Below are 13,980 nucleotides of genomic sequence, written 5' to 3' on the forward strand. Positions count from 1 at the left end.
TGCTATGTATTGTGGTGTCCAATACTTTTTGGAAGCACAGCATCATTGCCCACCTTCTCTAAAAGGTAAATCTCAGGCAGAAGGTTTGATGCATATCAATGGTGGGTTTCAAATTTTTTTTACTACCAGTTCGGTGGGTGTGGCAGAGGAAGGATACTGTAAAATCTCCATTCCCTCTCCAATCCAGGGAAAAGTTACTGCAAATTTCCCATTTCCTCCCGACCAGCTGGGACTCAGGAGGCAGAGAATAGATAGGGGTGGGACCAGTCAGAATTTTTACTACCAATTCTCCGAACTACTCAAAATTTCCACTATCAGGTCTCCAGAACTGGTCAGTACCTGCTGAAACCCACCTCTGATGCACATACTGTACATTCTGTATCAGTGGATATGAAGCCAGAGGCCTGCCATAGGACTTGACCATCCACACAGAAGCATCAGACAGGAATGTGATCTGAGTGTTTGCTTTACCTTTCAAAGTCACCTAAAAGAGTGGAGATTGAGAGAAAAGTATCTGACAATGCTTCCCAGGAAGAATGGCTTTTTATACAGGTAGTCCTCGACTTACGACCACAATTGAACCTAACATTTCTGTTGCTAAGTGAGTATGTTGTTGTTAAGTATGTTTTGCTTTTAGGGTTGCCAGGTCTGCTTCCAAAAAATAGCGGACAAGCGGGGGGGGGGGGGAGGTAAGTAGTAAAAAAATAAAAAAAAAATTACAATTAAATTATATATTTTCTTACAAATATTTTAACGCGTATTAAAATAATCACTTCAAAACTTTACTTAAAATTCAAAACATCAAATATATTATAATAATATGTAAAATATTAAATTACATTTTAATTTCATCATAAAGCTTTTGAATAAAAAAAATGTCCACTATTTTGTGAGAAAAAATAGTGAACATAATGTGAAAAAAGCGGACTGTCCGCTCAAATAGTGGACACCTGGCAACACTATTTGCTTTTTACAACTTTTCTTGTCACAGTTATTGAGTGAATCACTGCAGGTATTAAGTTAGTAGCACTGTTGTTAAGTGAATCTGGCTTCCCCACTGACTTTGCTTTCAGAAGGTGGCAAAAAGGGATTCTATGACCCCAGGACATATGAGTCAGTTGCCAAGTGCCTGAATTTTGATTGCATGACCATAAAATGGTCGTTAAGTGTGAAAAATGGTCATAAGTCACTTTTTCCAGAGTCGCTGGAACTTCAAATGGTCACTACAGTTGTAAGTCGAGGACTTCCTGTATAAGAATGGAATCCCAGTGATTTAAGTTCTGCCTCTGTTTTCAATGGAGCTGATTTGCATTTAAATAAATGTAGTTCTCCTTGCTATTGCACAGTGAAGAATGCTGCCATGTATGACTGAAGAATGCCTCAAGAATTATCCATAAAAAGAGCAGAACCTACAAGCAGGGGTGGGCTGCTGGGCTCAGGGCTTCGGGAGAACCTCTAGCTAAGATTCTGTGCAGTCCGGAGAACCCCCAAATCCCACTCCTGGCTGGCCCCACCCCTCCCCTCCTCTCCCAGGAGTCCCCACGCAGCCCGTTATGGATGCAGGTAAGTGCAGGGTGCACCTGGAGGCTCGGGGAGGGTGAGAAATGGGCCTACCGGAAGTTGGGGAAGGCCTCCGGAGCCTGGGGAGGGCAAAAACACCCCCCCACACACACACAGTAGTGCAGGAGGCAGACTAGGCCAAGCCCGCCATGGCCATGCCCACCCAGCAACCAGGCAGAGAACCCCTTGCTAAAAATTTTTAAACCCGCCCCTGCCTACAAGAATACATACTTGAGGGCTGACAACTCCCCTCTTGACTCTCCTGTAGTATTTGCCTGCAAAGCAAGATATCTGAATGCCAACATTCAGGTATGCACATTCTCTTCTTCTTTGCTTTCTGCATCTGCTTTAGTAATTGGAATGGAAAAGAAACAAGTTTCTTGTGTTCAAACAATAGATCAAATAAGATCGCTACTACTTTCGAAGCGCTTCCATTTGGGAGAGGAAAAAGACTGTTGAATGCACACCTTTTCAATTCATTTCCACGGGAACAGAGCAGCATCTCTCTGGATCAAATCAGGCATCTAAGCTGATTTATCTACATCAAAGACAGATGGGGAGAAACACACACGCGCACATACACACATCCTTGCACATTGCTGTCATTATTAAATGTTTGCAAGTTCTCCAAAGTGGCTAGGCTCTCTAAATCAAAAAGACAAATGCTCAGTCTATCCAACCTAAAATTAGGAATAACACCACAAAAGCAAGGTCATAAATAAGAGCAATGCAAGGAAATGATGATTTAAGATGCTGAGATCATGTGCTTACTCATGTTGTACGATTTCACCTTGACAGTTTCAGTAACTATTTTATGGTTGTGCAAGCACGCTCCATTTAATAATTTTAGTTTAGGGATGTAATCACAAATAATGCAGCAGTTAAAGAAACTTGAGAACAATCTGTGTATTAGAGTTGAAAAGAGATGTCCAGCCCAGTCCTCCTTCACATATCTGCACAAATTACATTGAACAAAATGATTTTTTAATCATTTTTAATCTTTAAACTTTTAAAGATTAAAATCTTTTAATTTTTAATCTTTTTAAAATCTTTTTAATTGTTTGTTATTGTTTTTAATCATGGGGCCAAATTTATATATATCTTTTTAATTGTATTTTAATGTTTGTAGTTTATGCTTTTACTTGGCTGTTCACCGCCCTGAGTCCTCAGGGAGAAGGGCGGTATACAAATTTAAAAATAAATAAATAAATAAAATAAATTTCTCCCTTTAATATATTTATATTAAGATTGCAATCTTTGGGTATACTCTTTCATCGACTTATCATGGAATAATATTCACAAAGATTTACCTTATATTCAGTCTAGGAGAGCCATTTAGTCTATGATCGCCAAAATACAGAAGAGATCCTTCTGATGCCTAAATTCAAAGTTGAATAATTCTAACTGAGTAATTATGAAACCAGATCTCCACCAATGGAGGTACAAATTAAAAGCAAATGTTTATTTAAGGTGGTTCTTACTTATTGCAGGAAGTTACCGTAACTGTTTACAGGAAAATATTTAAGAGGGAACGATAGATTCTGTTTATTGAAGTTTAGATGTGTTTATTTTTTTTAGTGTCAGAACTTATATTTGGCAAAAATTGAGCAGTGGAGGTGGAATTAAGCTCTCGGAGACCCCTCACCTGTTTCCCAATGAGGAAGGAAGCTGACTCCAGTCCCACCTATATGCTGCCTGGAGCCAAACTGTTCTAGCCTACTAACACCTGTTTGTTAGTACCAAGCAGCTAACATTGCAACAATGCCCATCCACTGGGTATTTAATTCTACAGTGCAGGTCTGAAGTTAAGGTGATTGGATTAATTTAGTGATGATTCATTTTGCCAGCCTTTCTGTCTTCTACTTTTTCTTTCATAGTATGTATGTGCTTATATTATAATTTGAGAAAATAACAATTAATACATTATTAATTAAGTATTGAATACATAGGTGACTTACTCAATTCAAAATTTTCAATTAGATTATATAATTGAAACATATATTGAAACATGATAGAAGGCAGATAGGAGTCTTGCTTTCCAGTCTCTCCCCTCCCCCCCCATATATATCTTGAAATGGATAAGAAAAATGCAGCTACAATTGCTCACATATCTTATCCTTTTGGGTGGCTTCAAAAGAAGATAACTGCGTGGAAGAATATAATGTAGAAATTCTGATCAGGCTTTAAGATCCAGACAAATAAGTTATTTCAGTTCATTTCCTTATCCACCCACTCACCAAAATCATATGTATATTCCTCTTGAGCAATAACTCTGCCAAGAATGTTTTTTTTTCCTCTGGCAGAAGGGATATTTTGTTCAGTTCACTGCCTTGGGAAGCAAATGTTGCACTGAGAGAACTGAAGACCAATCTGGAAAAAAGAAAAGCATAAAGTCTTGACCAAGAGAAAAATAAGATGAGATTTACTTGCAAAGACTGGTTGGGCTCCAACTGTTTAATCAGAAAGTTGAGCAGAGAAGTTGCCAAATGTTAAGGCTGGGAGTTTGCTTTGTAGATATTCAGCTATTTGGCAAACATCCAGACTATCACAGAACCACTTCATCTTCTGAATTCCATGCTATGTTTCCATGCTATTCATGATCTTTTGAGCTGCAGTTGAGGTTGATAGTTTCCAAGGATACATTTTTAATAATAATATTGATTTTGGTTGTTGCTGCGCGTGTATCAGTGGTGAAATCTAAAATTTGTTACTACCGGTTCTGTGGGCGTGGCTTGGTGGGGGGGGGTAATGTGACTGGGTGGGCGTGGCCAATTTTTTTTTTACATTTAAAACCATTTTTTACATGTAAAACCATGTAAAAAATGCTTTCAAAGGCTCTGACGATCCCAGCTGAGTTGCCTGATCGTCAGAGGGTTTTTAAAAAACCCTCTGCCGATCAGGCAACTCAGCTGGGATCGTCAGAGCTTGGATCATCAGAGCCATTTAAAAGAAAAAAACTTTTTTTCTTTTAAATGGCTCTAACGATCCAAGCTGAGTTGCCTGATTAGCAGGCAACTCAGCTGGGTTCGTCAGAGCTTGGATCATCAGAACTTGGCTCGTCAGAGGCATTTAAAAGAAAAAAAACCTCTGATGATCGCGCGGCTCAACTGGGCATGGGGGGCGGGGGCAGGGATTTTTGTTAGAGGCAAAATTGGAAGAAGAACAAGTTAAAGAGTCAATGATAGCATGGGGGAAAATTTTTGGTTATAGTATTGATTTAGAGAAATGGCAAAAATTGTGGTCACATAATTATAAAATGACAATGTCTACATCATATGAGGAGAATTTGTATAAGATGTTTTACAGGTGGCATTTACCCCCGACGAGGATAGACAGAATGTTCAAGAACAAATCGGAGAAGTGCTGGAAGTGCCATCAGACCCCAGGATCTTATTACCATATGTGGTGGACATGAGTAGAAGCAAGGAGATTTTGGACTAAGATACACACATGGTTGGAAAAAATGACAAAGAGACATATTGACCTTAAACGAGAGATATTTTTATTAGGGATCTTACTAGAAACATTTAACAAAGAATTACAGTATTTAATTGTGAATATATTAACAGCGGCTAGAATTGTATTTGCAAAAATACTGGAAAGGAGAGAAGATGATTACTGATGAAGAAATTATTAAGAAAATGTTGGATTGTGCTAAAATGAGTAGTGTGACATTTGAAATAAGAGAACAGAAAGATAAACAATATTATTTGATATGGGAGCTATTTTATCAATGGATAGATAATAAAGCATGGAGACGAAATATTATATATGAAATGAAATTTGGATAAAATGTTTAAGCACTTGTTTTTTTTTTGTTAGAGGTAAGAATATCTGTCATATAATGAGAGTTTGAAAATTTTGAGAGCACGAAATGATTTTCACCGATTGAAATACTGTCTGTAAGTGTTTGGAAGGTTGATGTTTTTATGTTGTTTTTGTTTAAAAAATAAAAAACTTTTTGCAAAAAAAAAAAAGAAAAACACTTTTTTTCTTTTAAATGGCTCTGACGATCCAAGCTGAGTTGCCTGATTAGCAGGCAACTTAGCTGGGATCGTCAGAGCTTGGATCGTTTAAAAGAAAAAAAAGCCTCTGATGATCGCACGGCTCAGCTGGGTGGGGGCAGGAATTTTTGCTATCGGTTCTCCGAACTGCCGCCGCCATCGCTACCTATTTCCCCGAGCCAGTCCGAACCAGGAGCATTTCGCCCCTTGCATGTACTTGTATATAAAGTGTGTGTGTATGTGTGTGTATATCTTGTTTCCCTGAAAATAAGACGTCCCCTGATAATAAGCCCAATTGGGCTTTTGAGCGCATGCGCTAAAATAAGTCCCCCCCCGAAAATAAGCCCTCCCCAAAAATATTTAGACGCATGTGCAGCCGGTCCCTGCCATTTCTTCTGGTTAGGGTTAGTTAGGGAGACAGAGCTGGAAATCAGGTAAGATGGCAAGAGGAGTCCCGTCTTGTTCCACGCAACCCAAAATAATAGGACCTCCCTGAAAATGAGACCAAGCACTTATTTCGGGGTTCAAAAAAATATAAGACAGGGTCTTATTTTCAGGGAAACATGGTATATATAATGTGTGTGTCTGTCTACGTATATATACTCACACAAACACACACACATATACACATACACACTCACACACACACATTTTCTACTGAGAGTAGGAAAGGGATTCTGCTTCCTGAAACTTCTCTTTTTCATGAAGGGTGTGTACCAAGGCAAAGGACTCTTGCTGTGTTAATGATAGTTCTCCCAAGCACTCAATTCTGCTGCCTTATTTTTTAATTTTTTTAAAAAATAAGTATGCTGCTGTTCTTGGCCTTGACTGGCAGTTGCATCACCTTGTTTGCTTCTTTGTTTTAAAATAAGCCTTGTGTTTTTCCTGGCAGCCAGAGATATTGTCAGCTAGCTATCAGATTTGGCTATGTGACAAGGTCAGGGAGGAAGGGAAAGGAATTTTGAGTGTAACATGGTTCATAAGGACAAGTTGTAACACATAGAAGATTGGGTCAAGAGCTGGGTGTGAAGGCCTTTGCGGTAACATTGCCTATCTTAAAACGAATATATGAATTCATTATTTTTCCTTTTAAGTGACCCAGCGCTGTAAAGAAAAAAAAAATAGAGAAGATGATATCTGTTCAAAATCTTTAATGTCTCTATGCCCTTCCCCAACACAGTGTGCAAAAACAAATCATCATGTGTACCATATGAGGACTAGTTCATTAACCCAAAGGCTGCAACACTGAAGCCTTTTTAGAGAGCAACACAAAAGTCTCTAGTGTGTCAAAAATGAAGAAAATGAATGGTAACATGGTAACCATGGAACATAAAATTATTATTTAAAAAAACACAAAATAACCGTTTAGTTTGGTTAACCCAAAACCTGTGGGGTGGGGATATAATCCACCTCAATTTCAGGAAATGTTTTGAGAAGGCTCCACCTGACATTCTTATTGACAATTGGTTAAAGCATTTCAGTAAAGGTGGGCATGTAACTGACTGGGTAACCAGAATGAGAGAATCAGAATCAATGGCTCTGTATTGAGTTATATCTACTGTGAGGACCGGCTTTTTAAAGGAATATGGGAGAAAGAAGACAGTGGGAACATGATATCTGTCAACTCATAAAACATTCCTGGCCTGTTCTCGAGTTGCCATAGGCAGGAGAGGAAAAAACTGACGGAGCAACACGGCAGCAACCAGAAGTATACCTTTCTCAAGGCCACAGCCTAAGTTACCAGAGCCAGCCGGAGAGGCGTGTTCTCTACAGCCCATGAAAGTGCTCCGCTGGAGAATGTGATTTATGACACACCCTGAGAGAAGGGGGGAAACAGGGTCATAGTTGGGACGTAAATTATGCGGGCCAGAGCTGACTCCACTTGGATATGTGCCGACATGTTGCTCCTAATAAATAACTGGATTTCTTTTGAAACTTGGCTCAAGGCTCATGAATTAATTAGGGCATCCATCGGAACCCCAACAATATCACTATTCTGGACAAAAAAAAAACCCAACAATAGGAAAGATGGATGGGAACTGTTTTCCATGGCCACAAAACCGACAAAATAATGGCCATAAATTGCAACTACTTAATTTTAATCTAAATATAAAAACAAAATTCTGATACCAAGATCTGTACAATAGTAGAATCGTCTATCAAAGTTCACTAGGACATTTTCTTAAAATGTTTGGCCTCATTCAAAATAGCTACTTCATAGGTTTCCCAGGTTCTGTTTGTGTGCATGTCTATACACAGCTGCTTCCCCCTCTGGTGCATCCCACCACCACCTAGGAAAACCTGCCCAGCAGAAGGCTTTGGATGTTGAAGATGATCAAGAAAATGCTCATATCACAGTGAGATCCATGTTCTGAATCAATGCAGAAGGTGGCCAGATTTTTGCCATCCTCCCCCCCCCCCAATCATCTATCTATCGCCATATACCTTCTTTGTGGCTGAATCCCACAGCCTGGGAATGCCTGCAGAACAGCTGCCTTCCATGGCATGTATCTGAAACAATGCTTGGCACAGCGCTAGCTTCTGATTGGACAGATAATAGAATCCTAATAAAGAAGCAATTCGCATAATGTGAACCAGAGAAGAATGAGATCTTGTACAAGTAAGCCCTGAAGGCTAAAGAGCTCTCCTTCTAAGGTAGCTATAGAAAGATGTCTCAACAGAGCGTTAAACCCAACTGAAGGTTCATGTAGGTTGAGTACATCTATAGCCTTAGGCTTGGTTTGAGGAGCATACTTAACTAGGCTACTGAATTAACCCTTTGGGGTTTTGTAGAATATATTGAATCACAAAATAACATACATGGGCTGGGACTATGTTTATACAGCCTGCTAAGCCACTGAGGCTACGATTAACTAAACTAAACATGTTGTGTGAATGCAACTGCTAAAATTTAACTGACCTGGTCAAATATGTTGTGTTGACTGTGTTGTGTTGATGTATTGTGTTGAGTTGCTGCCTTGACTTCCCCTGGGTCTGAAGTGTTTCTGATTTTTGCAAAATTGACGCCACACACCAGCAACCAGAGTAAGAAATTACATTGACAGGCTTTCCCAACCTTCAGACCTCATGACTGAGGGAACATCTTGGTCTCCAAAGATTTATGAAGTGCCAGCAGGATCAGGACAAACAAATCTTGGTGGAATATGGAGTTTTAAACAACAAGAACTGTGACAAAGAAGCCACGCTTCCTGGGTCCTACCATAAGGAACTGTTTAATTGATGGGATCCAAAGCACACTCATCCTGCCAGATTTAGCAGGGCAAACAAGACAGAAAAAAACCCAGCTCTGGAAATAACCTGCTTCGTGCCAAGAAGCATCTTGAATTGCACCTGTTGGGACTTAGTGCTGCTCATGGAGCAATGGTGTAATATAGGTATGCTGAAGTGCACCTATAATTATCTATACTGCCTCATCCTGAATCACTTGCAGCTTCTGGGTGTTCTTCAAGATAGCCTTATATTCAGCACATTACAGCAATCCATTCAAGAGATGACCAAGAAATGAATGACTTTGAATAGTGCCTCCCAAATCAGGAAAATCATAACTGGCACACAAGATGGGTCTCTGCATATGCCTTCCTGGTCACAGCTACCACCTGTTTCTCAAATAGGAGTACTTCCAAATTGTGCACTTGTTCTGATCAGTTTGGGCAATCCCACTGAGAAGCAAGAATGGAAAATCCCTGGATTGCGGGGGCTAAACCCCCAAATCATTCCATCTTGCTTGTGTTAAGCTAAAGCTTGTTCTTTCCTATTCAAACCCCCACAATCCCATGGGGCCATAAAGTAATTAACAACATCAATTGGTCAGCAGAGTGGAGATGTATAATTGAGTATCATCAGCATACCAGTGATACTTAATCATGTGCTGGTGAAGACATGGAAGTGAGGAAAGTTCAGAGCCTAGAAGGGTCTCACACAAAAGTGATCTTCCTAGTGGATCTGGAGATCCACCAGATCTCCCTCCCTCCTATTGCCATCAACTGGACATGGCTTGGAAGAAGGAGAAATAATGCAATAGTGAGCCTCTCATTCCTAATTCCTTGAGCCAATCAAGTGGGATACCATGATCAATGATATCAAAAGCAACTAAGGGATCAAGGAAAACAAGGATAAACATATCACATCCATCTTATTCCCGTCAGAGGTCTTCCCCAACACAAGGTCATCCACAGTATGCCTGCATTCACTGTCTCTACACATCAGTGGTGAAATCTAAAATTTGTTACTACCGGTTCTGTGGGCGTGGCTTGGTGGGGGGGTAGTGTGACTGGGTGGGCATGGCCAATTTTTTTTTTAAACTTTTAAAAGCGTTTTTTCTACAACCTCTTCGGGGAAGAAGTTGTAAAAAAATGCTTTCAAAAGGCTCTGACGATCCCAGCTGAGTTGCCTGATCGGCAGAGGCTTTTTTTTCTTTTAAATGCCTCTGACAATCAGGCAACTCAGGTTGGATCATCAGAGGCATTTAAAAGAAAAAAAAGGGTTTTTTTTTCTTTTAAAAGCCTTTGACGATCCCAGCTGAACCGCGCGATCATCAGAGGCTGGTTTTTTTTTTAATTTTTAAAAGCATTTTTTTGGTGGAAGAGGTTGTAGAAAAAATGCTTTTAAAAGTAAAAAAAAAAAGCCTCTGATGATTTTGCGGCTCAGCTGGGTATGGGGGGGGGCAGGGATTTTTGCTACTGGTTCTCCAAACCATTCGCCTCCATCGCTACCGGATCGGTCCGAACCGGGAGCATTTCACACCTGGTACACATATACCAACATTCATGATATTCTTAATCTGAGGGCTGACCCAAGTAAGGCATTTGTCCTTTAAGGGAATGATCTTGTTCTTAGTCTCATATGGCCATTTCTTTTTCAGTGGAACCCTTGCTTCTATTGACGGCCACAGTTGCTTTCGGGTAGGGGGCTGCATTCCAATGGTTTTTCTCTGCCTAGAGCTATTTATTTGAAATGGGCAGCTATACTGATTAAATGAACAAATAAATAAACGGTACCCAGGGCTTAAAAAAAGTTCGGGTCTACCCATTATTTGCTTCCTGACATTCCTCACCACAGCAGATACAGCCAACTCATTCTGCTGAAGCAGATTGTCCTTGCTAAATTAATTGCTTTTGAAATTCCACCAAGGGCCATAAGGAGCTCAAGAGCCATAGGTATGGGCATTCTCAGGAGCTTGCTGCTTTCATCAGAATGATTCATGACAAAAGGATTGAGAAGCCACCGTACTGCCACAATTTCATCCATCAACTTTGCTGATGCTCATCCTGTTGACACTGCTGGCAACAGGTTGCTACCCCAATATAAGTAACCGGAGACATATTTGTACAAGAACAGATTTCAGAAACATTCAGACTTTTAAATGTAGATTGTTTCTTGCTACATGTATGACGGTCTAAACCAATGCTGTCAAACCCAAATAGAATTAGGGGCTACTAAACTGTACAATCCCAGTTATAGCAATAGCACTTAGATTTACATACCACTCTATAGTGCTTTACAGACCTCTCTAAGCAGTTTACAGAGTCAGCAATTGGGTCTTCATTTTACCAACCTCAGAAGGATGGAAGGTGTAGTCAATCTTGAGCCAATCAGGATCAAACTCCTGACTGTAGGCAAAGTTAGCCTGCAATACTGCATTCTAACCACTGCACCACCACAGCTCATATCCTTGTTAAGCAAGGACTACATGGGTTATTAAATGGCTTGCCCATTGACTTTGCTTATTGGAAGCCAGCAGGGAAGGACACCAGTCCCAATCACATGACCACAGGAATGCTGATTGCACTTACCACTTATTCAGTAAGTAGGAACAGTCACTGAGTGGGTGGTCATTAAACAAGGACCACCTGTAATATAAGCTTACTAGTCACATATAACTACAACCAGCATTTTGCATGCATTTATTTATTTTTCCTTTGGTGGTTAGATTTTGATACTGTAATGAAAAAAATTGGGAACAGAAAAAAGGAAGAAAAACATTATTCAAAAAGCATTTAGAATGCCCCTTTGCTTTCTTCCTCCCCTTCCCCCCCTTGTGTCTTCTCTGGAGGTATTTTGAACATATTTAAACTTTATGATTACTTTTCAAAATTAAAATTTTAAAAAAGTTAATAACAATCACAGACCTTGTGCAGTCTGAAAGTCAACATGTGTTGTTTGAACTCTTTTGGAGAGAGAAGAGAAATGAATTCAATCTCTTTTGGAGAAAGATGCTCTGTTTCAAGGCCTTGTGAACGTCTGAATCACACCGATATGATGCGCCCAGGGGTCGTATTCACTTACCTTCGCTACTGGTTCACAAATGTGAGCGTGCACCCCTCCGCGCATGTGCAGGGCCTTCCATGCATGCTCAAAGCATCAAAAACATGTATAAATGGGACGTGATTACATCTGGGCGGGGCCTCCCGCAGCCACCACTGTTCACCCAAACTGGATAGAACCAGCTAAATATCACCACTGCAGTGGTGGGTTGTCCCCGGTTCGCACCGGTTCTATAGAACTGATAGTAAAACCGGCGGGAGGCTCGGTCCACCGACCCTGACATCATCAAAATCCTTTTGCGCATGCGCGAGCGAAGCATGTGCGCATGGCCCCGCTGCGAACCGGTAGTAAAGGTAAGTAGAATCCACCCCTGCACCACTGGGTGTGCCTACTTCTCATTTGCCATCTTTTTTCATCACTCATTCCAAATTGCCTTCTTTGCTTGAAAAGGAAAGAGGTCCTCCATGGAAGACTTAGGCAGATTCTTGTTGTTAAAAAAAAATTCAAACACACTTATTTGGATTGAGTGGAACATACTTCTGAATAAATATGCATGGGGTTGAGCTGTTAATTAAGCAGTGAGAAATATTCTTTCCGGCTCTTTGACAATCTATGTGTAAGAAGAAGAAGCATTCATAGCATTAAAAATGAGAAATATTGGATACGTTACTTAGAGCAGCTCTGGTTGCTTCTTGCTGGAGTAGGGTGGGGTGGGAAGGTGTTTATGGGTTATTAGGTTACTGCCAGCTGTGACTTATTCAAAAATAAATAAAAGTAAAGCAATAAATTACTTAAAAGTAGGTGAATAATGCAGCCCTTTGGTTTTATAATGTGCTGTTATTTGAATTGGATATATAAGTGAATCAGACAAAATATGTATTTATGCATTATTTTTTAAAAACAAATCTGGTACAGTTTTTAATGAGATGCAGGAAAAAATAAACCATAACTTCAATCTTTTATTTCCAGACTGTTTGTGACAGACTTTCAGCGTACCCTGCATTGAAATGATTCATGTTAAGCATAGGCAGTGCATAGAAAGGAGCTTAATCAACAGTTTCAGAAATAAGTAGTGCCTTAACTCAAAAAAGGCTGATGCATCAATGAGTATAATTTGCTATGAACGCAGTTACCATTTAAGGCCCATGCACAATATGGCAAGATGTGTTGTGATGTCCCAGTGAATATTTATTTTAGGTTGATGAAAGTCCTTGCTTATAAATTCCTCTTGGATGCTTGGAACCAAATAAATCTTTAGTAAGGCATAATGGTTCATTGACAGGCAACATGGTCAGCAATAAATTGAGACATATGGACTGGTGAGAATTCATTGGTAGCTGGAGATGGTGGGGAAAAGTCTGTTCTTCAACTTCAGTCTATAAATGGAAATTGTCCCAAGCAAAATAGGAGTTCTTACAATGTCCGCAAATACAATAATTTCAATGTCATATGCTGACATTTTCTTTCAAGATTTCCCTACAAATTGGTTAAATATGTTCATGGAAGCTACAGATATGAACCAAGAGGGCTCAACATTTACTCCAACTCTAATAAGTGTGTTGTGTCAGAGTTTGGAAAGAGTATTTAATGAACCAGCTTGGATTGTTTTGGTGGAAGCTTCATCAAGACTCAGAGGTGGGTTTCAGCAGGGTCTGACCAGTTCTGGAGAACCGGTAGCAGAAATTTTGAGTAGTTCGGAGAACTGGTAATAAAAATTCTGACTGGCCACGCCCCAGTGGTGAGTTGCTCCCGGTTCGCAAGAACCAGTAGTAAAAATTTTTAGAACCCACCCCTGTCCCGCCCCCATCTATTCTCTGCCTCCCAAGTCCCAGCTGATTGGGAGGAAATGGGGATTTTGCAGTAATCATCCCCTGGATTGGGGAGGGAATGGAGATTTTACAGTATCCTTCCCCTGTCACGCCCACCAAGCCACTCCCACCAAGCCATGCCACGCCCACCAAGCCACACCCACAGAACCGGTAGTAAAAAATTTGAAACCCACCACTGTCAAGCCTGATGGTGATCAGGAAAATTCTCAAATCACTTCTCTGAGATGCATGATCTGAATCAATGCAGAAGATGGGCAGATGCGTTGCCATGCACTAGTCTCCTATGTTCCTGTGTTGTTTAA

Source organism: Pituophis catenifer, unplaced genomic scaffold (genome assembly GCF_029215685.1).
Source record: "Pituophis catenifer annectens isolate HBS135680 unplaced genomic scaffold, rPitCat1.0.hap2 SCAF_1, whole genome shotgun sequence".
Classification (NCBI taxonomy): domain Eukaryota; kingdom Metazoa; phylum Chordata; class Lepidosauria; order Squamata; family Colubridae; genus Pituophis; species Pituophis catenifer.